Consider the following 27001-nt stretch of genomic DNA (forward strand, 5'->3'; position numbering starts at 1 on the left):
CAACTCTGGGAACCAGCGAAGTGTCAGGTGCCTGGTGGGGGACCAGGTAGCCTGCACATCAACAGAAAGGAGTTGATGGCTGTGTGGTTGGCTCTGAAGGCTTTCGAGCCCAAAGTCAGAAGATCGGTAGTGCAGGTCAACGCGGACAACACTACAGCTCTGGCATACATCAGGAAACAGGGGGGGGACGCATTCCTTCTCCCTGTACGAGACAAAGCGAGACCTTCTTCTGTGGGCAGAAGAAAGAGGAATCAAGCTTCTCACCAGGTTCGTGCAGGGAGAAGGAATGTAAGAGCAGATCTCCTCAGCAGGAAAGATCAAGGTCCTTCCCACAGTGGACCTTCATCTGGATGTATGCCAGAGCCTGTGGAAGTTATGGGGCAGGCCACACATAGACCTCTTTGCCACGTCAAAGAACAAGAGGCTGGATCCTTACTGCTCTCCGATATCGGATCCAGAGGCAGTAGCAATAGATGCTCTTCTTCTAGACTGGAACGGACTCGACGTCTACCTCGTTTCCCCTCTTCAAGTCCTGGGGCTAACCATCAAGAAGTTCGTAGAGTCCGATTCAACGAGAATGACCTTAATCGCTCCCTTTTGGCCGCCGCCCAAGAATGGTTCACAGAGGTACTGGAATGGTTGGTGGACCTTCCAAGATCGCTCCCGCTAAGGAGCGATCTACTCAGACAACCCCACTTCGACAGGTACCACAAAAATCTCCTCTGCTCTCAGTCTGACTGGTTCAGACTGTCCAAAGTTTGGTCAGAGCGAAAGGCTTTTTCAGCAACAGCTGCTAAAGCAATCGCAAGAGCGAGGAGACTTCCACCTTGCGTGTATACCAGTCAAAGTGGGATGTCTTCAGACATTGGTGCAAGAGGAAAAGAACATTTCCTCTTCCAGTACCTCTGTGACCCAAATTGCGGATTTCCTTATTTTCCTCAAGAAGAATGTCTCTGGTTGTGTCAACTATTAAGGGATACCGCAGTATGTTAGCGGCGGTATTTCGGCATAGAGGCTTAAATTTATCCGATGATAAGGACCTGCATGATCTTATTAGATCATTTGAAACCATTAAGCGTCCTCATGTAGTACCGAACTGGAATCTAGACGTAGTCCTACAATTCCTTGGATCGTCTAGATTCGAACCGCCTGGCTTAGCCTCTTTCAAGGATTTGACGAAGAAGGCTATCTTCCTTTTGGCCCTAGCTACAGCTAAGAGAGTGAGTGAGCTCCAAGCTATTGAGGGGAACAATGTAGGGTTTAAGGAAGATTCTATGGTGTGTTCATTTCTTCCAAGTTTCCTGGCAAGAATGAAAAACCCATCACGCCCTTGGCCCAGGAGCTTTGAAGTTCGTAGTTTATCTTTTCTAGTAGGGGTAAGATCCTGAAAGAACTCTTTGCCCTATGAGAATTATGAAGTATTTCCCTTAAGAGGAAGGAAAACAACTTCGGCTAATCAAGATGTGCTTTGGTGCTCCGTAAAGGACCCCACTCGGGTCCCATGCGAAGAATGCTCTTTCCTTTTTTCTGAGAAGTCTTATTACAGAGCACATGTTGCCTGTAAGGAAGATTCATTTTAGACTACTAAAAGTGAAAGCTCACGAGGTGAGAGCCATCGCAACTTCGCTTGCATTCAGAAAAAATATGTCTGTGCGGAACTTGATGGAGGCGACTTTTTGGAGATGCCAATCGGTTTTCGCAAACCACTACCTACGTGATGTAAAAATCACATATGATAAATGCTTCGCCTTGGGTCCTTTCGTATCGGCGGATTCGGTGCTGGGGCAGGGAGCTGAAACTTATCCTGTGTAAATTGTTTATATGTTACCCTATATTTTATATTGTTGTTTTTTGGTTGTGTGAAAGAGGCTGCAGGAGGCTCTTTTTGTCGTAATATTAACCCTTTGTATTTTGGTTAGGTGGTCTGTGGGTTTTGGCTCCTTGCAGAGGTAGTGGTAAGGATCTGTTAGGTAAGCGGACAAGGTCACCCTCTAACAGCATCCGACTTGGATTCTACCACAATAGGGGATCACATATCCCAGTGGTAGATCCGAGAGTCTTTCAGCATCAGGTCACGTCTATAAAAAAGCTGTAGCTCTCCAGGCAATGCAGACTCAGAGATAGTATCTATGAAGTCTTCATCCTGAAAAGGTGAGAACCAAGGGTTTTTATATCCTACAACATTAGTTGTTTCCCGTCTTACCTGTATTATTGAGCTGTCTCTTACCCTCCACCAAGGGTGCCAATCAGCTAAGTATATATCTGGTCAGGGAAGTTCATGTACAAAAATGATATTGTTAAACTACAATAAAGTTTTTGTACATACTTACCTGGCAGATATATACGATTTAATGGCCCACCCAAGCCTCCCCTCAGGAGACAGGTGGAAGAGAAAAATCTGACAAGCTTACGGGAGTGGTTTCGTACATCCGCCACCCAGCCGGGGCGGGTAAGGTAGACCACCTGACTACCTGTCGCGTGTGCCGCGAGATTTGAAATTCTGTCGGGAACGTCGGAGACTATAGCTAAGTATATATCTGCCAGGTAAGTATGTACAAAAACTTTATTGTAGTTTAACAATATCATATTACGTTTACTAAGGAATAAAAACAAGATATTTCTCTTTTTAATTTTTACGCGGTTACAGTTTGGCTTAATCCACCAGTATTTATTATAACTTAATGTATTAAAATTACTACCTGCTCTGGATTACTTGATACTGTCGTGTGATGCATAGGGAAATTCCTTTTTAATTTTAAAAAGGTATTTGGGATGTATGATCCAACATCGCTTTTCCCCACTCTGCTAGAGTCGCTTATTGTGAGGAATTTGCTATGCTTTGAACACTTCGGCAGTTTTGACTGACCTTGACCGCTTGACTAGGTGACAGTCACCGAGTTTGCTTGTTTGATTCTGAAAGGGCTACTGTTTCTATTTCTTTTTTTGTAATAATTAGGATCCTTCTCTTTATTACCATCGGCAACGTATTGTGTGTTTTTAGCATTATGTTGCTGGTTGCGTATTAAAGCAATGAATGACGAACTATTAGGAACTGAGCGATTCTACTATTAAGACAAGTTATCTCTACTGTATTCAATATTAACTGTTTGTACTTCATTCTTTGCTAAAATTTGAAATAGTGAGGGATCCTGGTCAGCGCATTTAGCCTGATGAAGTTTTTTACAGACATGTTATTCCTTGCAATCCAGCCATATTTTAAAAGTTACGTTGAGTCATTGAGGTTCGATATTTTATATAACTCAAAAACTCAAGGCTAAAACTGCGATCGGGACTTTGCAAAGGAGCTTTATTGTCATGGCCCGAAATAGTGTTACCTCTAGTATCTAGATTTGTACGGGTGTTCCACTTGTTTTTGTGTGTTTTCTAATCACTACGGTGCTTAACGACCCTATCCATGCATCTGTATAAATACAGACGTCCACTGCGTAAACGCACTATTCACTTTTTAATATGATTTGTTACGTAAGGGATTAATAATCACCCAAAATGATAAAATTAACATAGTATATGATTATGATATTTCAGTAGAACTTCTGGAAACAGACACTCAAAGATAAAAAACTCGCAGTAGCGAAATCTCAATGATGTAGATAATTTCTGTAAAAAAAGTAAGATTAAGAATGTCTCGTAACTTCAGCCACAGGAATAACGAAATTCGACCTGCAAAAGAAACACTCAAAGTTACTCCAAATGAATAAAAAATTGTACTTAGCTTGCTTTTGTGGGAAGTCACGGTGTTCCGATAACGACACACGCCTTGGTCCTCCTTCTCTATTAGCGGATGACCTGGTTTGGCTTCAGTTTCCCCCGTGCGCGTTGTTTCGATGATTCGAGCCCTTGAAAGATCTGATGCTGCAGACGCGTTCGGTTTGTTTCTTGAAGTGCCGGAAACGCTCACTAACGATGTTTCTTGAATGATTCTAATGTAGAGACGAAGCTTTGCGTTGCCGTAGGAAAACGGACACGTCGGTTTTTGTTTCTTGAAGTTATTCACTAAACGATGATACTAAGTTGCTTGAAGAATCTCTTGCTTTTCGTCGTCGGTGAAGTTCTTGTTGTTTTCTGAAGTCGCTCACTAAACGATGATACTAGGTTGCTTGAAGAATCTGCTGCTTTCGTCGTCGTTGACTTCATGATTTATTATTCTGTTTTATCTTCGGAGAAGTTGTAGAGTCCTTCTGGTACGCTTGCCACCACTTTTAGGGCTGTTGCCTTGTATGATAAGGCGCCCTATGAGGTAATGTTAGACTTGCGATAATCTTACGCTAAGTCGGTTGGTATTGCACTTCCATCTTCAATGGAGTGTCTTGGGGTTTGTAGATCACTTACGAAGTCGGGATTATCTTCTTGTTTATGACGACGATGTGTTAACTCATGCTGATTCGGTAAGGAGGTTCTTGTAGAAAACACGAAGTATAAAAATATATATATTCTTCTGAAGTTTTACATGGTGAAGATCAGGTATGATTGTACAAGTCTTCTAATGACGATAGCTTGATCGCTTCTGCCAATGATGATGGCTACTTCTGTTCTCTCTACATGATAAAGCTTAGGTAAAGAGATACAGGTCTTCTAATGACGATAGCTAACTCTATTCTGCCTGTCTACCATCTCTGTTACAAGTTATGAAGGAACAGACAGTAGTTCGAAAACATGTGAACATACAATCCGATGACATAGTTTCATACGAACATGCAATCAAATGAGACACCTACAGATCACGTAGGCCGTTTGAATTATAGGTCGCGGTAGTTGTCTAAAGCAGGGAGCTTGGCTAATGTTTATTATAAACATTGATGACTACAGGTGACAGCATGTTATCTTAGCCTACATACTTATTGTATACGTCATCTTTAGCGTCTCTAGTCTGATCACATTCCTGCAAGCAATCTGGTTGACCTCTTTAGTTTTAGTCTTTTATATATATGGACTAACATTCCATATTTTTATTATGTAAACACTTACATATATTCTCCTCACAACAAGCATCTGTTACGAGATACACAAACTGAGTAATAGGCGCATACATTAGGACCATTGTCTTCAAGTGTGCAACGGAGACATTAAGTTTCAAGTGTGCAACCGAGATGATAAGACCTCATCAACATCCTGAAATTCAAAGAAGCCTTTCAGGCCTCCTGGGACCACAGTAGTGGCTCTTATCACCAAACGAGGATTTAATTTCATATTCCATATCCCTCCAGTTTCTGTTACCGTGCAGGTGCTCGAGTGTTGCTGTAGTGCACTTGATAGCTTTATCACCCAAACACAATTTCCAAATGAAAATGTACAGGCAGGCAACTCAGCCTCTGGATTTCGAGTGATGGGGCAGCGTGCTGCTTTCCTCATGGAGAGATTCTTCATCTTAGTACCGCATTGTTTCTCCTCTTTCGAGGATTAACTACTAATGATAACCTCTCAGTTTTGCCATCACAGAGACCCAAGGTCTCTGGGTAGCATTTGACTCATATATAGTTTCCATGTGTCATGCTCTGCACAAAGCGCCTCAGTAGCGTGGTTGGTATGGTGTTGGTGTACCATTTTGGTGGCTGCAAGTTCAATTCTCAGACATTTCACTGAGGGGTGAGAGATGTGTATTTCTGGTGATAGAAGTTCACTCTCGGCGTGGTTCGGAAGTCACGGAAAGCTGTTGGTCCCATTGCTGAATAACCAGTGTTCCATGTAACGTAAAAACACCATACTACGAACAAACAAACAAACATGCTCTGCACATGCCTTTACAAGAATCATCAGACAGAGATATGTCTCAGAAGACTCCCTATCACCTTTCTGTTTATTGCATGGAACAACAGAAGTCTGTGGCCCACTGTGATCAATCAGAATGAATAAAAAAAGATTTAATTAGTTCTTGAATTAAATTATTAAATAAAATTAAATAAATATTAATTTATCAAGAAATTAAATTAATCAAGCAAAAATATAAACTATGAAGAAATACTTCAGATTAGAAGAGAAAATCTAAGTTAATGAAAATTAATCAATTGTTAAAAATTAAATCAAGCATGCAATGTTAGATAATTAAAGAACACTTAAAGTTAATCAAACAAATTGTGAAAAGTTAATCAAACAAGTGGTGAATGCATAAATATGGACTACAAAATGTGCAGATGTATCAATTTTACCAAAATAAAAAATTGAAAAGAATCTAACAGTTCAAATGAAAACAAATTTGTACACGTAAAAAACGTAAATAATGTATCTGGTATTTTTAAGTCATAACCTAAATTGTAAAAATATCACTTAACCTTGTTCCTAAAATTGTTGCTTTTGCTGCAACTTCAAAATTCTATAAACACACTTGATATGCCTGTTACAAAACTTACTATGTTATTATAATGTCTGTATAGATTTCACAATCAATTATGCAAACACAATTTCATAAAGAGATTTAACCATAGTAATATAGAATAACCAATACAACACAATTATGTCCTGGGCATAACATTAAACTGCACCCATGGGTAAGGGAAGCTCATTAGTCTTGTTTGACAGTCCTCTTTAGAGAAGGAAACTCAGAGGTAAAACTAAATCCTTCAACGGTAAGGCAGGCGGAAGAGAGGACATTGATTTGGGCCACTGTACATCAACCATTGCAGTGAAGCTCGTGGGTCTCCTGTATGTGCACAGTGTATCCACGTTAAACAATCTCACACACAGGGGCCTCTAGGAAGTACGACTAGTGGAGCATTTCAAGTCTGCCGGCGACCAGACGAGATGGTGGGGGCAGGATTGTGTTATCTGGAAGCTCTTAGTCTCAACTGGCATGTCAGCGGTGGATGCTTGGTTCAGTCGCTCAACTTTTGGATGAAGCAGGAGAGTTGTTCGGTAGTGCCATCCATGTCTGAGCAGCCCTTTTTAGGATCCACTCTGCTCACCCTGAATGGGGAAGGGGCTAGAAAAGGTGCCCTAAACATAGTCTGCTTCAAACCTGCCTGCCTGGAAAACTGCATCCAGGGGGGCCACACCACTTTGCGGTCGAAGAACTGTACAACTTAAATTTTGGAACATGGAATGTACATACACTACCCTAGATGAAAATGAAAACAGACTCGAACGCAGAACTGTTTTTGTTGCTAGGGAGCTCCATAGACTTTAATTTAAGATCTACTTAGTAGTGTGGCGGGATCACATGCTTAAACTGCCGGGCAAATCCCCCCCACATAAACCTAATCACTCCAGCTACCAAACCCACCATCAGTCACACTTTCCTCTTTACACTACAAAATACAAGCAGGACAATTGACCTATACCTACACACACAAAAAAAAATAAATCAAACACATGTACTCGCCCAACTGTGCTGTCTGCCAGTCAAGGTCACAGAGATACCAACAACTACAAGGCAAAAACCAAGACCACAACCCACAACACAACACCTAAAGACACAACCCCACAATTCAGCACACAACAACAAACAAGGAACTCAACCACAACTCAAGACCACTGCACAAACAATTACTAACACATAAAAAACAACAACACAAAAAAGGCAACACACACACACACCCACACAACACCAAACTTAACAATACTAACAACAAATCAACAAACACAAACGAATTTCAATGCCTTCACTAGACTTTCCACAGACCGCTGCCAACACTACTGATTATCACAGCTCTGACTAAAGACTCACCTAAAAACACAGAACTCTGAACTCCAACAGCACCAGCAGACAACCCAGAACTCGCCAACAGCCAATCCAGTCGTCAACCATCCATACAGCAATTACCATCTCTCTCTCCTCTCTCTCTCTCTCTCTCTCTCTCTCTCTCTCTCTCTCTCTCAGATGTTGTCAAATGGAACTCCATAACTCCTCCATATTTCCTCCCCCGTTACATTTGACAATGTCTCCTTTCACTCACAACACCCACACTAAATAGCCTTCCACAACACCCATGGATGCTTGGACGCAGGCCCCCTGGATCTTGTTTGAGGGCCCTCATACCCACTATCAGTTACAATGCCATCAACTTCTCCCAGACCACTTCCAGTCAGACTACCCCTCACTACCATCCTCCCAAATCTCATTCACTATCTCATCTAACCCTTCTAACTCTTTGTGAATATCTCTTGTAACTCTGCTGCCAAATCACTTTCCTCATTTACACTCCTGCCAAACTCCTGAAGAGACTCATTCATACTGCCAACTACATCCTTACCACCTGATTCCCTACCTGGTGAAACTTTACTAAACCCTGACAATTCAAACCCACACACACTATATGTATCATTCTTCCCCCTCAAAGTCATCTGTATTACACGCCTTATCCACCATTTTTACCCTAACACTAACCCCTCTTATCATGCAGCTCACATTTCTCCCTATAATTCATCTTCCTTACCTTCTTCCGCTCTCTTCCATACTCAACCAACACCAACTGCCAATCTTCCAGACCCATTTGCTCACTGACACTCGGCTCACATTTATTCACTTTCAACCACTTACTTATCACATTCTCCTGAAGATACTGCCGCACTCTAGAGGACCCACCCAACTGAATCCCCTTAAGGGGAGCGGGGGGACCGTTCGCTATGGCGGATGACATGTCAACTTGAAAAAATAAAAAATTGAGTTATTACTTGTATCTATGCAGAAACATGCCGTGCATGCTTTCCAGAAGTTTCAGCCAATTATTTTTACAAATAATGAAGATATAGCGGTTTTTAAATGATGACGTCATCGTAACTGCGTCGTCTGTATGATTGAGTTTGACAGAATCGTTTTTGCCTGTTTATTTTTCCATATATACAGGGATTTTTTCAGATTTTTTTTTCGAGATTCTCATACATCTGGAAGCAATGAAAGGTAGTGTGAGTTGAGGGCTGGTCAGAGCGGCTATTTATAGGCGAGACTCAGAGAATGACTCGGTTACGCCACAGACGTCAAAGGAGTTACATGCACTTCGTCACTTGCGTTTGTTCACTAGCTATTTACGTTGTTTTTATAACTTCTTAGTGAACTTATAGCAATGCCCAAGAAGTTACCTAAGATCAAGAAGGGCTACTCAGCAACTAAGGCTAGCAAAATTAGCGAATGGCCAGGAGTGTGCTGAATGAAAAACACGAAAATTCATTGTTATCAGCCCCCTCATTGTCTCGATGTCTCGCCGTCAACATCATTGTCTGGTGTCACGCTGAGGGTATTAATACCACTTATAGGGGTAGGACCAGGATCCTTGATGTAGAAATCAACAATAAAAGTACAAATAAAGCAATTATAATAATGTTGTTCTGACTTTTATAAGAAAAAAGCGAAATTTACATAGCAAATCTTTGGGAGCTCATAACTCAAAAACATACTTATGCACATGTCGGTAACCATTACTCGGTTATTTATTATCCAATTTTGGAGAGAAAGATATCATTGGAAAGAGGAATAAAAATCCCATAATTCTGTGTGACAGAATTTTGATTTCTTTCTTTCTTTTTTTTAGAATTTTTTGAGTGTCTAGACTAAAAAAAAAAAAAAGAAAAAAGAAAAAATCAAAATTCTGTCACACAGAATTGTTCCGTATATAAAGAAGTGTGTATGGTATGATTTTCAATACAACTGATATCATATTAGCTTATATGAAGGTATTATATATCTAAAACATATATGAAAATTATCTATTTTGCGTAATAAATAAAAAAAATGGACATCATAGCGGACGGTCCCCTTAACACCTAGTTTCCCGAATTCCCAACCTGACTCATCCCCTTTTGCCTACACACAATCGCCACGTGACCTTCCATTCCACATTCAACACATTTCGCACACTGTTCTTCACACATCCTAGCATAATGCCTGTTCCTCCCGCAGTTGCCGCAAACCATGTTCATACGGGTACCCCGACATCCACTAGCTATGTGCCCTTCCTGTCCACACCTATAACATTTAATATCCCTATCTTTCTTACACTCGCTCACTAAATGCCCTGTTTGCCCACACCCAAACCCAAAGCACGCTGTTGCTCTCGCTCACAACTAACTAACCCTACTCTTCCAACACTTGCACTCCTATCTCTTTTAGGCTAAGTACACTAACGTTACTTGCCCTAATGCCTCTTATCTACCATTCGCTCTGCCATTCGCCTTGGCCCTTCCAAAACTGCCTCCCTATAGCTCTTAAATTCTGGTATAATCTCAGCTACTTCAGTCCTAACACTAACACTCCTACTCTCTTGCATACACCTATCTAACTCATAATCTTCTACTCTCTCTAAAATGTTGTTCCACGTCAACCTTTCATTCGTCCATTGCATTTTCTCCTTACGTTTTAGATTCATAAACTCGTATACACTCTGGTACAGTCGCCAACAATTTTCGCACTAACTCCTTACACTCATTTATCCCTTCGTCCCCAAACTTTTTCCTGGCTAATGTTTCTAACCTTCAGACATACATTGACGACGACTCACCAACATTCATTCTTACCTCCTCAGAATCTTGCTTTCTCCTATATCTAGCGCTACTCTTTATCTCCTTAGCCTGTTCTACAATCCTGGCTTTCACACACTCATACGGCGCATTCCCTACACTCATCATTACCCCATACATACTCAACAAAAATCCCATCAAAAAGCTACCTAACTCTCTTGCCCAGACACTCTTGTTATCCCCATACTTAGCCTCACAATACTTCCCATATTCCTTAAAAAAGTCCCCTACGTCCCTACTACCATATTCCTTGCATTGTGCACATCGGGGTGCCTCTCTCATATACACAGCCTTTCATACTTCCTGCTCACTCTCACTTTCGCTGCTTCCATTCTGACTCGTCTTTTCCTCTTCCGAATACAGCGAGTCCACTTCCATACTCACGTCCATACTCTTGACTATGCTCTTCTTGTCTTCTTCTTTCTACTTACCTGTTTCCACTCACTGCTATCTGAATCACTCTCAGCCCTTTCCTCAATGTATTCCGTCCTAGTCTCATCCTGTCCGTCACCCTTACTAGCCTTCTTTCCCTTGGTCTTCTTCTTTTCCACAACCCCCTTCTTATTCTTGTCTTCAGGTTTATCCTTATCCTGTGTCTTCCCTTCTTTCCCTTACCTATCACAACCAAGTCACCTTCGTTACTCTTACTCTCATCCACTCGCTCTTTCACTTTCTTTACCACTCCTGGCCCGTCACAAGACCCAGTAGGCCTACCTCCAACAGCTCCCTCTCCCATTAATTCCTTCATCATTTCCTGCATCATCTCTTGTACTGCATTCATCATTACCCTGAATTTTTTGTCCATTTTCTCAACCATTCTCTCTTCCGCTCCTTTCACCTCCACTTTTGCACTCCATAGTATTCCTCTCATTTCCTCTAACTCGCTCTTCAGCTCCTCAAACTCTACTCTCACCTGTCATTCTCCACTTCCAACCTTTCCTTAGCTTCCCTCGCCAACCTCAGCTCCTCCTTCAACCTCTCCATCTCCTTCAACATTCCATCCTCACTTTCTTCACCAATCACACAACTCACTACCCCAAACGTTCTGCAGCTGCCGCACCAACAGTCCCTGTTCGGGCGCCAAAGAATATGTGTTGGGATCACAAGCTTAAAACTGCCAGACAAATCCCCCCACATAAACCTAATCACTTCAGCTACCAAACCCACCCTCAGTCACACTTTCCTCTTTACACTACAGAATACAAGCAGGACAATTGACCTTTACCTACACACATAAAAAAAAAACCACATGTACTCACCCAACTGTGCTGTCTGCCGGTCAAGGTCACAGAGATACCAACAACTACAAGCCAAAAACCAAGGACCACAACCCACAACACAACAATAACACAACACCTAAAGACCACAACCCCACAATTCAACAACACAACAACAAACAAGGAACTCAACCACAAACTCAAGACCACTGCACAAACAATTACTAACACACAAAAAACAACAACACAAAAAAGGCAACACACACACCCACAAACAACACCAAGCTTAACAATAACTAACAACAGATCAACAAAACACAAACGAATTTCAATGCCTTCACTAGACTTTCCACAGACTGCTGCCAACACTACTGATTATCACAGCTCTGACTAAAGACTCGCCTAAAAAGACAGAACTCTGAACTCCAACAGCACCAGCAGACAACCCAGAACTCACCAACAGCCAATCCAATCGTTAACTATCCATACAGCAATTACCCTCTCTCTCTCTCTCCTCTCTCTCTCTCTCTCTCTCTCTCTCACAGACGTTGTTAAATGGAATTCCATAACTCCTCCATAGTAGCACTTTCTGGGACTCGTATTGCCGGTGAGGGACAACTGTGTGAAGAAGTTGGTGGCAACACATTCTTCTGGAAGGGACACGAACCTGGAACACCAAGACAGCATGGTTTAGGTTTTGCTGTAAAACATTGCATGCTTTTCAATTCAACAGAGTTACCCAAGTGGCATAAATGAACACCTAATGACACTCAGACTAAATCTTGAGGGAAATAAACATGCCACAGTGATCAGTGCTTACGCTCCAACCCTTCTTGCAGAGGATCAAACAAAAGAATTATTTTATGCCGCTTTAGACACAGCTCTCGCAGCTCTCCCAAATGAAGACAAAGTTATCCTTTTAAGTGACTTTAATGCCAGAGTAGGACGAGACAGTGACATCTGGAGAGGTACCATTGGAAAAGAGGGTGTTGGGAAAATTAATGCAAATGGAACACTCCTACTCTTGAAGTGTGTAGAACATGATCTGATAGTAACTAATACTCTTTGTAGGCAGAAAAATAAGCTTAAAACCACCTGGCAACATCCAAGATCTCTTAGATTACATTATATTAAGATCTTGTGATCGAAAGGATGTATTACTTAGAAGATCAGTGACAGGATCCAAAGACTGCTGGACTGACCACCGCTTGGTATACTCTTGTATAAGGATGAAGGTGTTGACTAAAAAGAGAAACGCGCATGCACCAAAGCGACTGAAGTTTAACATTGATTCACTTTAGAACAACTCAAATAAGATTGAACTTCTGTGGTGTCTCACTAATAAACCACAACAAGAATATCCTCCCGATGTTGTTGTTCATACGTGAACAAACCTTCGGTCTTAACAATAGGATTAATATTAGCGCCTAGCTGGATCCGGTTAAAAAACAGATGAAAGCAAGGAATCTTGTGATATCTGGCAACGCATGCGTAGATCGGGTGAAGGATGGTCAAAGACCATTCACCTACGATCACGCATCAGTCTTTCTTTGACCACCTGGGCGAGAGTCGTATTTACCTCTCTTGGCCTTTACCCCGTTCATTTTCCGTTTCGCTTGTGTTTAGTGTGTGTGTGTTTTTAGCAGATATTATGGCTGCTTCTGCTCCTTCTCGGCCTCGTCAAAGTGTGTGCCCTGGAATTCCAGGTTTTCCGTGTTCTCGTTTTTGGCTTTGGCAGTGGCTGACCCCCACATTGTCCAGTAGGTGCCGTTCTAATTTTTGTGCTTAACGAATCCTTGCACGGAATGCCGGGCATGGCCTTAAGAACAGTGGAAGTTGTTTTATAGCAAGAGAGAACATCAGAGGGTTTCGACTCTTCCTTCACGGGAAGGTTTTTCGCACCTTCCTGATGCTTTGTCTCCTGCTGTATTCAACCCCCATAATAGAGTTGTTCCTGTGCCTCCTTCCTTTTCTTCCATTGATTCATAGCGGGAAGTATTGCGAGGCCACCAGGAGATATTTGTAATGTCGCCCCTTCTTCTTCGGGAATTATTTTGATTCTTGGGAAGGGGGAGGCTTTTATCATCATTCTCATTTCTTCCAGAGTTGAAGACGTCCAAGATGGCGGCGATTGGAAGACGCTCGGGCTAGGGGGTACCCTGTCCTGGAGGGGTTGCTTTGCGCACGTTTTGGAGGCTTGCTTCCCCCCCCCCCCTCCTCCTCCTCAGGCAGGGCAGGCCATCCCCCCTCCTTCTGGCCTCGTCTTTGTGGGTAGTCAAGGTCAGCCGTCTTGTATTGCTCAGCCAGTGACTGTTGCCACTTCTTTGAGTCGGAGGGAAGCTGTGGCGTCAGCCCCGTTGATGACGTTGCAGGATCCGTTGTTGTGTATTCCTCCGCCAGTGGCATCTGATTCCCCCCTTCTCACTGAGGGGAGGCCGTGACGTCATCACCACTTGTGACTTCACTCCCATCGATGACGTCACTCCCAGTCATCCTGAGCACTGCCTCTCAGTCGTGACATCATCTCTGCTGCCCAGTTCGCTACTTTGTTCCGACACGGCATACAAACCTTCGGTCTTTTACAATAGGAAGGTACTAGCGGCAGCTGGATAGGTCTGAAGGGCGTAAGGGCGGGAATTCATTTTCCCCAGAAATGATCCTCGTATTGTGTATGCTCGGTGCCGAGGCGGGAGAGCGCTCGCTCCGAGCTTATATTTTGGTTGAAAATGTGTAGATGAAAATCGTAAGTAAGTGCCCTTTTCATTTTTTTTTTTTTTTTTTGACCTGTATGCTCGTTGCCGAGCGAATGCGCTCGGCACGAAACTTATTCTGTATGGAAGTGGAATCGCAAGTACAGTATTCTTTTTCATTTCATATATTATTTTGATTGTAGCAATACTCAATTTGGATCAGTTTCCGCTCTTACCCGGAAATTGATCCTTTCCCCTTTTTATTTGAATGAAGTAAAATCGTTTTATTGAGATTGCATTATTTACTTGGATCAATGTTTCCGCTATTTCCCGGGAATTGATCCTTCCCCTTTTTATTTTGTATGAAGTGAAATCGCAAGCGCAGTATTCTTTTTCATTTTCATATATATTTTGATTGCATCAATTCATTATGGATCAAGGTTTCCGTTCATAATCGGGAATGGATCCTTTTACCCTTGCGCTCGGTACCGAGGGCGCAAATGCGCCTCGATCCGAGCCCTTATTCATTGTGAAGTGAATCGTAATGCAAGATTCTTTTTCATTTTTATTCCTTTTATTATTGATTGCATCAATATTTATTTGGTTCAAGTTCCGCTCAGTCAGGGAATTGATCTTTATGCCCTTGCATTCGGGCCGAGGGCACGATTGCTCTCTGGCTCTTATTATTATTGTTGGGTACATGGGTGCTGTGCGGGGGTGGGGAACGAGAATCCCCCCCCCCCCCCGCTCAGCTCCACAGATGGCCCTTCCCTTTCGGGGGGGATGGTTATCTGGGTTCTTCTCCTCGCCCGATCCGTCGAGCGCGGGGGAGGGCGCTCGGTGCCCGATATACAATTGTATTCAGGGTCTTCCACTCGTTCGGTGTGGGGCTCGCCCCCTGCCCTGCGGAGGGGACTTCCTCCCCCCACTAATCACTACTACTGTTATGTTTCCGCAGGTGCTACTGCCACGAGGGTGGACCTTGGTGAGGTATGGGCGTCCTTTCCATTGCAGGGCGTGCCTAGTGTCCAGGGGCTTCGGTTTCTATGTCTGGGCCTACTGCGGTCACCCATGGAGTGGTGACCACGCTCCAGGTGACGACGTCCCTCCTCACCTGGTGTACTCGCCTCACGTGGTAACAGTCTTGCCTACAGTTGCTGTGAAGTGCCGTTCGCCGTACCGAGAGGGGGGCGTGCCGCCGCCGCTCGTGGTTGCCGCGCTGCCGCGACCACACTTCCGCTGCCCGAGAGCTCGCCCCTGGACCTGCCACCGGTACCAGGATGTTGCTGGCTGCTGCTCCACTTCCTGTGTCCCTTTCCGGTGCTGCTTGCCGTACCTGCCGATTCTGGGCTGACTGTCCATGCAGTTGCTGCGCTGGTTGTCCTGCCGTTGCTGCGCTGGCTGTCCCTGCCGTTGCTGCATTGGCTGTCCCTGCCGTTGCTGCGCTGGCTGTCCCTACCGATGCTGTGCTGTGTGTGCCTGCTGTTCCTGAGATGCCCACACCTGCTGACGTCGTCCCTGTTCGTGGTGGTACTACCCAGACTTTGGTCTGTCTGTACAGGTGCGTCCGGGCCCTGTGGCTTCGGCTACAGCAGCCCCGGCTCCGCCCTGGATAGCAGATCTTACGTCTGTCCTGAGGAAGCTGACGAAGAAGAGGAGGAAGGTGTCGTCGTCGTCGTCTTCATCTTCTTCATCGTCGTCGGCTGCCGCCTCTTCCCCTTCGACTTCTAAGGCTTCACAGCCGAGGAAGAAGAAGGTTGCCTCCTCCCTCCAAGAAGTCTCCCTCGGGAGCTTCTCGGGACCCGTCTCACCTCGGTGGGACGGAGGGTTCCTTCCGCTGGTCCTCCTGCTCCTTCGGGAGCGGGGCCCGCTCTTCTTCCGCAAGGAAGAAGACTACGGGGACCAGAGGGGTACCGGCTAACACCGGTACTTCCTCGCCTGGTGTCAGTGGTTCTGCCACTGCATCAGGGTCCGTCTCGGCCTCTCGTTTGCGGGAGTACCGAGTGTATGGTCGCCTACCAGCGACCGTGCAGCCAGGAACCAGACCTCTGAGCCCGCTCAGCGTCAGGTTCACTGCACGGGGCGGAAGACTGGTGACAGCCGCTCACGCGACTCTCACCAGACCAGCTCTCGCTCTCGCGGCGACCAGCTGGCTACCCGGGGACGTGACGGTCCACGACCGGCCACGGGCTGAGGCTGGGAAGAGGTCCTTTCGTTCGCCGGTGCCAGCCACGGCTGGAACCAGCGACGTGACGTGCCGTGAGGACAAGCACCGGTCTCACTGTGACAGTGGAGCCTGCATGTCAGCCTGACCGTTGCTCTCACAGAGAGCGATCGGGTACGGCAACCAGCACCAGCTCTTCTGACACTCGAGATCGGGGCCGCTGTTCTCAGTCCAGCCGTTCTCCACAGCGAGACGGTTCGACCAGGCCTGCAGCTCGATTGCCACCGCGGGTTGACGATCGCCTGCAGCCCTCCAAGCCTGCTGGTTCTGCCAGCGAGCGATGGGGAGGGAGCGTCAGGTCTGGCCTCTCCCGTTACTTTCAACCTCCTCGGGTTACACCGGGAGGAGCGAGGTATTGAGGAGTGATCGTGAGGGTGTGCCCCTCATGATCCCACCACGACTCCCTACGTGCCAGGGCACGGTATTCTTGGACCGGCCAGGACGTATGCGCAAGTGGATGGAGAAGACCGAGAGGGCTGTCGCTTTCCCCCTTCTTAGGAGGAAGTTCTCGGAATAGTGCTCTTGTTCGAAGGGTTTAACGGTCCTACTCTGCAAGATGCTGTGACTTCCGAGATCCAGAGGAATTTGCCGAGGTTTCTGGCGCTGATTCGTCAGCACAACGACCTCGGGGAAGGATCGCCGCTCCCACCAGCAGAGCCACGTCTCGGCTCGAGTCGTTTTGGGGCCCGAGAGGGAACCCAAATCGACGGTGGGTCTGCCGCGATCGGAGCTTGCTGACTGTGTTGAACCAGGTAGTCTCTCGTCTCCGGACAAGAAGGCTCTCTCAGTTCTGGCCGGGGTCGAACAAGCTACTTCACCTCCTCTACTGCGACAGAGGCGTTTCTACGTGTCTTCGGACAACCGTATTTGAATACCCCTTCGGTCCTCCTGAGAGGTTTCGACCTCGACGAGGACTGGAATGAGTCGGAGGACGGCATCGGCTCTCTCCTGTCAGGTGTCGATCAGCCCCCACCCAGACGACCGTTCACAGTGGCGGCAGACCCTTACCTACAGTATGAGTTCGTAACCCTCCTCGGGAAAACGTTTTCTCCTGACGATACGTTTTCCCAGGCTCTGAGAGGCCATCGCCGTAAGGCGATGGCTGCTCCTTTTCTTCTCCAACTGCTAGTTCCGCTGGGAAGGCGAGCCAGTATCCAATTCCTCCCCCATTCCCTCTCTCCTTACGGCTAGTTGTTAGGGGCTGCGCTACCCCCCGGGGGGACCTTCGGGTTCCTACCTGACGTAAGCCCCGGTCGTTGAGGAGGGATCCTGCCCCTTTCTCGATTCCTACGGGAATCGAGAGGGGACCACCAGCCGATATCGTTTGACGAATTCGGTGGGGGGTTTCGCAGAGTGCTTAGAATTCTACGGAATTTCTAGCGCACTCAGAGTGTTCGAGTTTTTTACGATTCCAAACACTTAGGCGAGACCACGGTCCAAAGTGAGCGAGAATCCCCGATAATTGTTACACGATAATCGGGAACCTCGCTTATGCTCGAATTCCTGTAATTTCTAGCATTTGGAAGAAGACTGCTGCTGAAAGAAGAGTATCTCACAGTATGGCGATTAACCTGGAATAGAGAAGAACGGACGGGCAACTTCCAGTTTGGCTTGAACTATCGTCTTCGGTATTCTGTTCACCATTGAAGCTTTCTTTGGGAAAGACTTCTCCTTCACTCTCTTGACTAGAGAACGAAGGCGGTCGATCTCCAATCCTTATTCTCATTCCTCGAGAGGAAAAGAATTTAGGATGGAGGTCGTGGTACAGAACCTACAAATATACTACGTATATTACCCTCGCGACATGATTCTTTTAACAGTTGAATTGTCCGGGGGGTAGGCGCATACCGTACGTTAACTCTACGGTTTGTGACCGAGACGAATTGTATCTTAATTGAACTGCAACTCGGGGTTGCCTGCAACCTCCCAGCAGTTATCAGTTTCGATTTTAGATACTTGGTATTGTCATGACAACACCAAATCAGCTTTTGTATTTACCGAAATCCGTTTTGTTTAAAATATAATTGCTCGAGCGTATTCTTTATGCTCGATGGTTCTAGCCGAACGCATTCCTTCGTGGAATAATGGATTACCTGGCAACTCAGGATGACGAGTCGCCGAGAGCTGCTGCGTATTGAACTGCCTGATAGCAGCTCAGTATCAGCTAGGTCTCGGAGATGCACGGTCGGTTACGTCTCTCTCTCCCCTGGTTTGATTGACTACCGAATCGTATCTCTGCCCAACAATCATGGACTTAGGGTCTCTGATTAACGGGGATTCTCGCAATAATGAAGGACCATCTACTGCTGTGACGTCGATTTCATCGCCTTCGACATTGCGAGAATTTTCAACAGAGATATCTCTTGGACTCTTTCATCTTTCTGTTTACCGCACGGTAACAGAAGTCTGTACTAGTCTCCCGCTGCATCGCACCGCGATAATGCGAATGATTTTTCCAGACATCTGAGTTTGTCTTCAAAATATCTCGTATTCGTAGGTGTGCAATTATTCATTGCTCGCCCCGAATTAACAGATGTGTCAGAAGACATCGCCTACTCTCCGACCTGACAGTTCTACTTCCAAATGTTCAGCCCATGAGAAGCAGTTCTTCAGGCAGTATTTCCCTGTCTCTTCATTACTGAAAAGCGCTCCGCTTTTATTGCAACTACGATCCTCACCGGACAGCAATGAATAGCGGTTAGCGTTCTCAGTCTTTGTAGCACAGGTTCAGAATCTTGAGAATCCTTCTCTCGGTTCAGCTGTGAAGACGTAGGTTGCTTTTTCTGTACACCTTTGTCTTCAACGGACACATAGTGTTGTTTCCTCCTTAGCTGAGAATCAACTATTACTATGAGATATCTTGCCATCAGGGACCTCGGTCTCTAGAAGGCAATTGACTTTCGCCTGTTGGGCACATGCCTTAAGAGAATCATCACCTCGCCTTCTGGCATCGGTGACGAACAAATTATTTGCTTAGTCTCTTGGCATAACCCTTTTGAAGGCGGAATGGTCACGTGACTTGCTCGGGTGCTTGGACAACTTGCCTCCTACCGAAACGCGCAGTCGGTCGGCAGCTGTCATAGCGCCCAAGTCAGTTACGAACTTCGCTGTGGACTTAGTTCGGTTGTTCCATAACAGTCTTTTCTTCGTCCTAACGGCTTGTCACAGTACCATCCTCGACACCCACCATTGAGTGTCGGTGTCCTATCCACTACCGAGAAGAACTTCACTGCTTGGGGATAGGAGAATGTGAGACACTTCGCTGCAGACTGGATAGACCAGTATGGGTACAGGACATCACCGAAGTCGAGAAGAGGGATAGGTCATAGCACGATCATTCCCTTCTTTTCCTCTGAGGTAATTGCATGACTTTTCCTGCGAAGTCAAGCATCTAGGGGATGGGGATTCGTGACGCTCGATTTCGTACCGACTTCGTAGCGAAGACTCAGAACCCTTCGGTTCCTGACGATCGGTTAGAGTCCTTCACAATCCCCTCCCTAATGGACTTCACCGCCTTCGATGCGAAGGAGATGCTGCTTTGTCCTGTGAAAGCGCGACCGCGCTTTCTGAAGAAACTCGACATCCCAGGCTGAGTGTTGAAGACTCTTCGTCAGCACCAAGATGACCTAGAAGTACACTCCCTCGAGTTACACAAGAACTTCTCCGTGGCGCAGGTACTGAAGGCAGGAGTCTGGTACAACCAGACCACTGGCACCTCCTTCTACCTTTTGGATATTGCCCACAGGTCCTTGGATCGTTTTCCTTGGGACCAGTGGTGGCTGCTCAACACGTTGTGTAGCTAACCCAGACCCCTAGCAGGCTGAACAGCATCGAGTCCTGGTGTGACTGTAAGAATAGATAAGTGAATGAGAGAGTGACTGGCTTCTCTTCCTATCTTTTTCTCCACCTCTACCTGTGGGTAGAGGGATACGGTCATCACCTTGGCTGGATAAGGACGAGATGCCGGTGAGCTACTCGACAGAGCCCCACCCTATCCCTTTCACTAGGGATGGGAGCGAATACCACCACTCCTCCTACAAGGGGGGGAAGTGGATGCCAACAAGAGACAAACCATAACTTTATGTTGCCTCTTGCAAATAGGAACTTGTTCTTGTTTGCTGGTACGAAGAGATACGCTTGCCTCTCTCTTAGTACTTGGTCCAGAGGTCTGACCATTGATCCTGCGGTTGTCACGACACTGCCGATCAATCGGACAGAGGCTTGGATCCCTCCCTCGCTCTTACGACCAGGGAGGCATTCCAAGGTTGGGCGAACACCAGTCTGTTCACAAAAGACTCAGATTCCTCCACCCACCAAAGTGAGTCTTCTATTGTAAAAGGACCGAAGTTTGTATGCCGTGTCGGAACAAATGACAATTTGTCCAAAATTGCATTTTTCCTAACTATACAAACCTGAGGTCCTTTTACACATAGTCCCACCTCATGCCACCCCTCACTGCAGTTTTTGCTTGGGCCAAAAGCAAAAGTGATTTGTTTACCTCCCAGTCGCGCGCGCGCCTGTCGGACAAGCAGTTAACTACCGAACCCCTTGTTCGAAAGCTTACGACCTATCCAGCTGCCGCTAGTACCTTCCTATTGTAAAAGGACCTCAGGTTTGTATAGTTAGGAAAATGCAATTTGGACAAATTGTCATTTTCCCTTCCATGTCATCGGAGCCTTCTCTTGTAGATCAGTCTGAGGTTATATGCCAGGCAGTGCTTAGAGGTTGGACTCTGATTTGGACGTTAAGTTGGCTGCCTGGTCGGTTGGGAGCATTGGAAGGAAATGTGTTACTTCGTCCCCGCTCCTGCGAAGAGATCGCTTAAGGGGACCGTCCGCTATGATGTCTATTTTTTTTATTTATTACGCAAAATACATAATTTTCATATATGTTTTAGATATATATAATACCTTCATCATATAAAAATTTCAAGTCATTTGATCAAAAAATATTCGTTTTATTAGCAAAAATCATGATTTAAAAAAAAAAATTGGTAGTTTTCTCCGCTAATATGACATCAGTGTATGGAAAATCATACCATAAAAACTTATTTATTTACGGAACAATTCTGTGTGGCAGAATTTTGATTTTTAATTTTTTATTTTTTATGAATTTTTTTTTTTTTTTTTTTTTTAGTCTAGACACTCAAAAAATTCTAAAAAAAAAGAAAGAAAAGATATCAAAATTCTGTCACACAGAATTATGCGATTTTTATTCCTCTTTCCAATGATATCTTTCTCTCTAAAATTGGATAATAAATAACTGAGTAATGGTTACCGACATGCGCATAAGTATATTTTTGAGTTATGAGCTCCCAAAGATTTGCTATGTAATTTTTGCTTTTTTCTTATAAAATGCAAACAACATTATTATAATACTTTATTTGTACTTATGTTGTTGATTTCTACATCAAGGATCGTGGTTCTACCCCTAAAAGTGGTGTTAGTACCCTCAGCGTGACACCCAGATAATGATGTGACGGCGAGACATGAGACAATGAGGCAGCTGAAAACAATTAATTTTCGTGTTTTTCTTTCAGCACACTCCTGGCCTTCGCTAATTTTTGCTAGCCATAGTTGCTGAGTAGCCTTCTTGATCTTAGGTAACTTTGGCATTGCTATAAGTTCACTAAGAAGTTATAAAAACAACGTAAATAGCTAGTAACCAAACGCAAGTGCCTACGCGCATGTAACCTCTTTGACGTCTGTGGCATAACTGAGTCATTCTCCGAGTCTCGCCTATAAATAACCGCTCTGAGCAGCTCGCTTCTCGCCCAGTGTCACACTACCTTTCATTGCTACCAGATGTATGAGAATTTTCGAAAAAATCTTTAAAAAATCGCTGTATATATGCAAAAATAAACACGCAAAAACTATTCTGTCAAACTCAAGTCATACAGACGACGCAGTTACGATGACGTCATCATTTAAAAAAACCGCTATATCTTCATTATTTGTGAAAATAATTGGCTGAAACTTCTGGAAAGCATGCACGGCATGTTTCTGCATAGATACAAGTAATAACTCGATTTTTTATTTTTTTCAAATTGACATGTCATCCGCCATAGTGGACGGTCCCCTTAAGGAATCAAGGGTTGAAAGGTTAAGGACTTTGCTCTTTCTTTGCCTATGAGGGAGGAACTACACGGACGTGTTCTCAAGAATGTTGGTATTTTGGAGAGTATTAGTGGCTTTGTCCTCTGCATCGAATCACGGGCATGTTGCAACTTCCCCCGTCCGTGCATGTCTCGTGTGTGTTGCAACCTCCCCCGTCCATGCACATCGTGAGCATGTTACAACCTCCCCTGTCCGTGCACATGATGCAAGTGCTCCTTCTCCTCCAAGGCCTATTCGTCGCCGTAAGGATCTCAAAGCGCCTGTCAATAGGTCGAAGGTGGTGAGCGTGAAGTTGCTGCAGCAGGAGTGTTTGCCTGCCCCTCCCACTGATGCTTCTAAGAGTTTGATTCTCGAGGATTCTCCTTCGATCTCGAGTGTTTGGGATTCCTCTCCAACTCACGTTCGTAAGTCGGCCACGGCCGTGACCATTCACGGACATGTTAATGAATCATCTGTTGGGGGAGAACGTAGTGATGTTCCTAGTGTTATAGTGGGTTCTTCTCGGGAGCTGACGCGTGGACCCAGCCCAGACAGGTTAGTTGGTGTTTTGGGCTGTTTGGCTGCTGATCCTACTGTTAATTTTAATGAAGAAGGTGCCTTAGAGGAGCCTACACATCCTTCTCATCATCGGTCTCTGTTGCTGGAGCAGGAGGAGGGAGACACGCAAGTGTTTTTGTCTTCCTTTTCGGAAGTTGTTGATCTCATTCGTGGGTTCAACAATTTAGAAAGCAGGTCTCAGGCTCGGTCGTCTTCCCTCCTTCTTGCTATGAAGCCTTGGTGGGAGCTACGCAGGATCCCAAATCTTCTCTCCAGCTTCCCTTTCGGGGCATGTCCAGAATCGAACTTGGCACCACAGGATTGGTAGGCGAATGCGAAAACCACTCGTCCAACGAGGAACTACATTTTGCAATAAATCAAGATGAAATATATACATTTCTAAATTTTGGCGCGCTCATACATGGTAGCATGCAAATACACTGACAACACATGTGAGAAGTTAATATTATGATAATATGTATGTGTAAGTTCTGGGACAGGCACATCTTGTGAGAGGTTGAATCTGTGTAGGGTTAATTTTGACATGTTGGTTTACCACTGTTGTATACATCATTTAATTTAATAATCTTTGCTTGCTAAGTAAGTTTTTTATGTATTTTTAAGTATGTTTTTGCTTTCTAAGTTAAATTATTATGTATTTTTAAGTATATTTTTCATTCATAGAATTCAAAGTATGACCTGCTTGTGGTATATAAGTGCATTTTGTTTTCACAGGGTTTTATTGGAAACCATGGTGAAGTTCTGGTACAAAACATTGAGGACATTGGAACAGAACTCCTTAGTTCTGTAGTGGATTCCTCTTTACACCTTTTATTTTGTTAAGGTTTTTACGCTTGAAAGAACTAAATGAATTCCTTAAACTCCCTTCTCTACCTCAAAGATTCCAGTTCAGATCTACAGTCAAGCATTATTTGTAAGTGAGCCCAATCCTAAGTTTTGTTGTTGGCTGTTATAAGATGACAGGCAGTGTTTATTATTGACACTGGTAGTTGGTTACTGAATTAAAAAAAAAAATAGATACCTTCTTTAGCGCTCAGATGTTTGTGTATAAATACGTATACACTATTGTGCTTTCATTTATATGGAGATTATAAGATCCCATGATTTATCTGTACTTAACCCTGAAAAATTGCTGTCCTATTGTTTGGCACATAGCAAGCTTCTGGAGGTTTAAGTACCATTGATGCTGTTAGCTATAAGTTTCATGTATTTGCAGCAGTTTAGATTCAAATTTTGTGATAGCAACAGCGATAGCAACACCGATATTCTGTGTTCTGTGTAGGTGACACCAGTCTTGCCCCCTAACGAGAGGGTTAGGAAGTATCTCATCAGACAATACTCATTCCCTTTCTGTGACTCTTTATGATAACATTGGGTGTAAGCAGCAGTTGTTCATTTTTGCTGTTTATTTACCAGACATCATTTCTAAACCAAACCAAAATTCGAGTAGCTTCAGGATGAATTTTTCCATGTTTTCTTGATTCTTAATGGAGTGGTACATCATTAGTTTGCTTTTGCATTGAAATTGCAGTTAATTGATTAACTACCCTTTGGCGAGTGGTTTGTCAAACCAATGAGTAACGTAACAAAGTAAAGTGTTGCTGAGTTGATGAACAAGTACAGACGGCCCTCGGTTAGCGGCAGGGGTTCCGTTCCTGGCCGCCGACGGCAAGCGATTTTCAACGCTGAGCGATTTTAAACCCTACGGCCCCCGCACACCTTCTTTCGAAACTCTAGACCAGTCAAAGGCATCGTAATCCCACAACGGCGCATTAAGTAAAATTATATTTATGCAGTAGTATAGTACTATAGAACTTACTGTACAGTACTTTTGGGTGTCTAGAGTATGTAAAGATATAATAAAGTTTATACAGTGTACAGGTAGCTGTAGTGTTCAGATTATGATCATTAGTCTTACGATAGTCCGATTTTATGAGAGATCAAATTACAATGGCCTAACTTTATCCATCTTTTAGTTACATAAGTTCAATAAGAGCAAAAGAGAATGATGAAAGTATGGTTTTAATGTTATACTCATTGCGTGAACGTGTACATCCATGAACAACCGAACGAGAAACGAATTTTTTTTTTTTTTTTTTTTTTTTTTTTTTTTTTCCTAAGTACAACCGAACTGGATAACCCCATTTGCCTTGTATTTCAATCATCATACAACAGTACAACATTACCGTAGTTGTTATAAATGGCGTTATGTATAGAATAGAACTGAGATCAGAGATCAAATTAGATTAAAGATCAATCGGGAAATATACTGTTAAATTTAAACCTAGTTATAACTGAAGCTGAGAAAACTGTTCAAGCTGCTAATGACTATTATCGCACATCGGCAACAAGGATAAAACTGCAGTAAACGTATGCCATCAAACACAACCGTAGATAAAATTGGGATAAAATCATTTTAATCAAAACTACTGTGCTTGAAAGAACACATTTTACTGTTGGTTTCACACTGATATAAGATAAATAACGTAAAGTTCGTATTACGATGATATAAAGGATTATTGCGAACGGAATCACATAATTATTTACGCAATAAACATGCCACCAACGTAATATGTTAACAAAAAAAAAAGTAGTTCACATTCACAACGAGACATATTCAATAAATATTTCCACCTAAAAAAACGCTGTATAAGGAAAAATAACTTTGTCTCATATAAGTCAAAGTATCTAGAATCTTCGTTTATGCTAACTAGAAGCAAGAGCATTCACTCAGAATTGCGTTATGGTGAAACAAACTCGTATTCATCAGCTGATTTCAAACCACAACATTGGCCGCTCCACGGAATACAGGCTTTAAATTTGCCGTAGTATTTTAAAATACAATAATATGAGAATGCATACAATATTCTTGGATACAGTGAAATAATGTATAACTTTTTAAAGGATTTATGGAAGAGATGCATAATTAATAAATAACACAATGCATTTTTCGGAACTGGCGGACAAGAACGAACTTGAAAAAACATCCCCTGACAACGTGGAGCGTAGTTACAAAGGCTGCCTTAATTTGTATCTTATTTCTGTACAAAAATGAAAATACCTTTACGTAATATATTTTTGGGCTCAATTCATGTCGCTGCGTGAAATAATCCTTTAGTTCATTATTTTCTAAGGTAAATGAGCTAACAAATACCAGAGAAAAAAAATAAATCAAAAAGATTCAGTATAACTGACTCGCTCACCCAAATAAAAGAAGGGTGTCGGTATGGTAACTGGGGCGAGTGAGACCACTACCACGAACTTCTTACCATTTAGAATTCTCCCACACCAAAATCCCCAAGTTGAGAGAGGCGACCTACAGGTCGAGGCTCCGGCAACTACTACCACTACACCCCACGCCACGCCGACTGCCGCACCTCTGGTGGCCATCCTTTCAGTTAGCGGACTAGGGAGCCACACAAGTTTTGTTTTTCTTTTGCTCTGTGTTTTCGTGGATTATCCCTATTATTCTTCGAGATGGAACGCGCAGCTATTGCAGCAGCTAAGTTAAGTGCCCTGAAAAGGTTTGGATTTAGTTTGTTCCAGCCGGAAACTTGTTTTTACCGTTTTTTAGGTGCGAATACAGGTTCCCGGTCTGGCGCATGGCGTTCCCTCGCCTCGTGTTCGGTTAGGTTCGAGGTCTCCCATACCTTGGAACCTTTCCTTTCACTTAATTCACGTGTTACTCTAGTCCTTTTTATTTACATACATTGTTGATTATACTATTTACAT

General features: G+C 44.0%; 1 protein-coding gene across 4 annotated transcripts in view; it reads left to right on the forward strand.

The window, feature by feature from the left end:
* LOC135207355 (uncharacterized) overlaps positions 1 to 27001 on the forward strand; it is a 316324-nt gene that overhangs the window by 20081 nt on the left and 269242 nt on the right. Inside the window, exon 2 of one of the 4 annotated variants that reach the window (XM_064239100.1) lies at positions 23984 to 24182. The exons of the other annotated variants lie outside the window; for them this stretch is intronic. The gene's annotated coding sequence lies outside the window, so the exon portion shown is untranslated. The remainder of the gene's footprint in view (positions 1 to 23983; positions 24183 to 27001) is intronic. 4 annotated transcript variants of the gene reach the window in all.

This window comes from Macrobrachium nipponense, chromosome 11, assembly GCF_015104395.2.
Source record: "Macrobrachium nipponense isolate FS-2020 chromosome 11, ASM1510439v2, whole genome shotgun sequence".
Lineage (NCBI taxonomy): Eukaryota > Metazoa > Arthropoda > Malacostraca > Decapoda > Palaemonidae > Macrobrachium > Macrobrachium nipponense.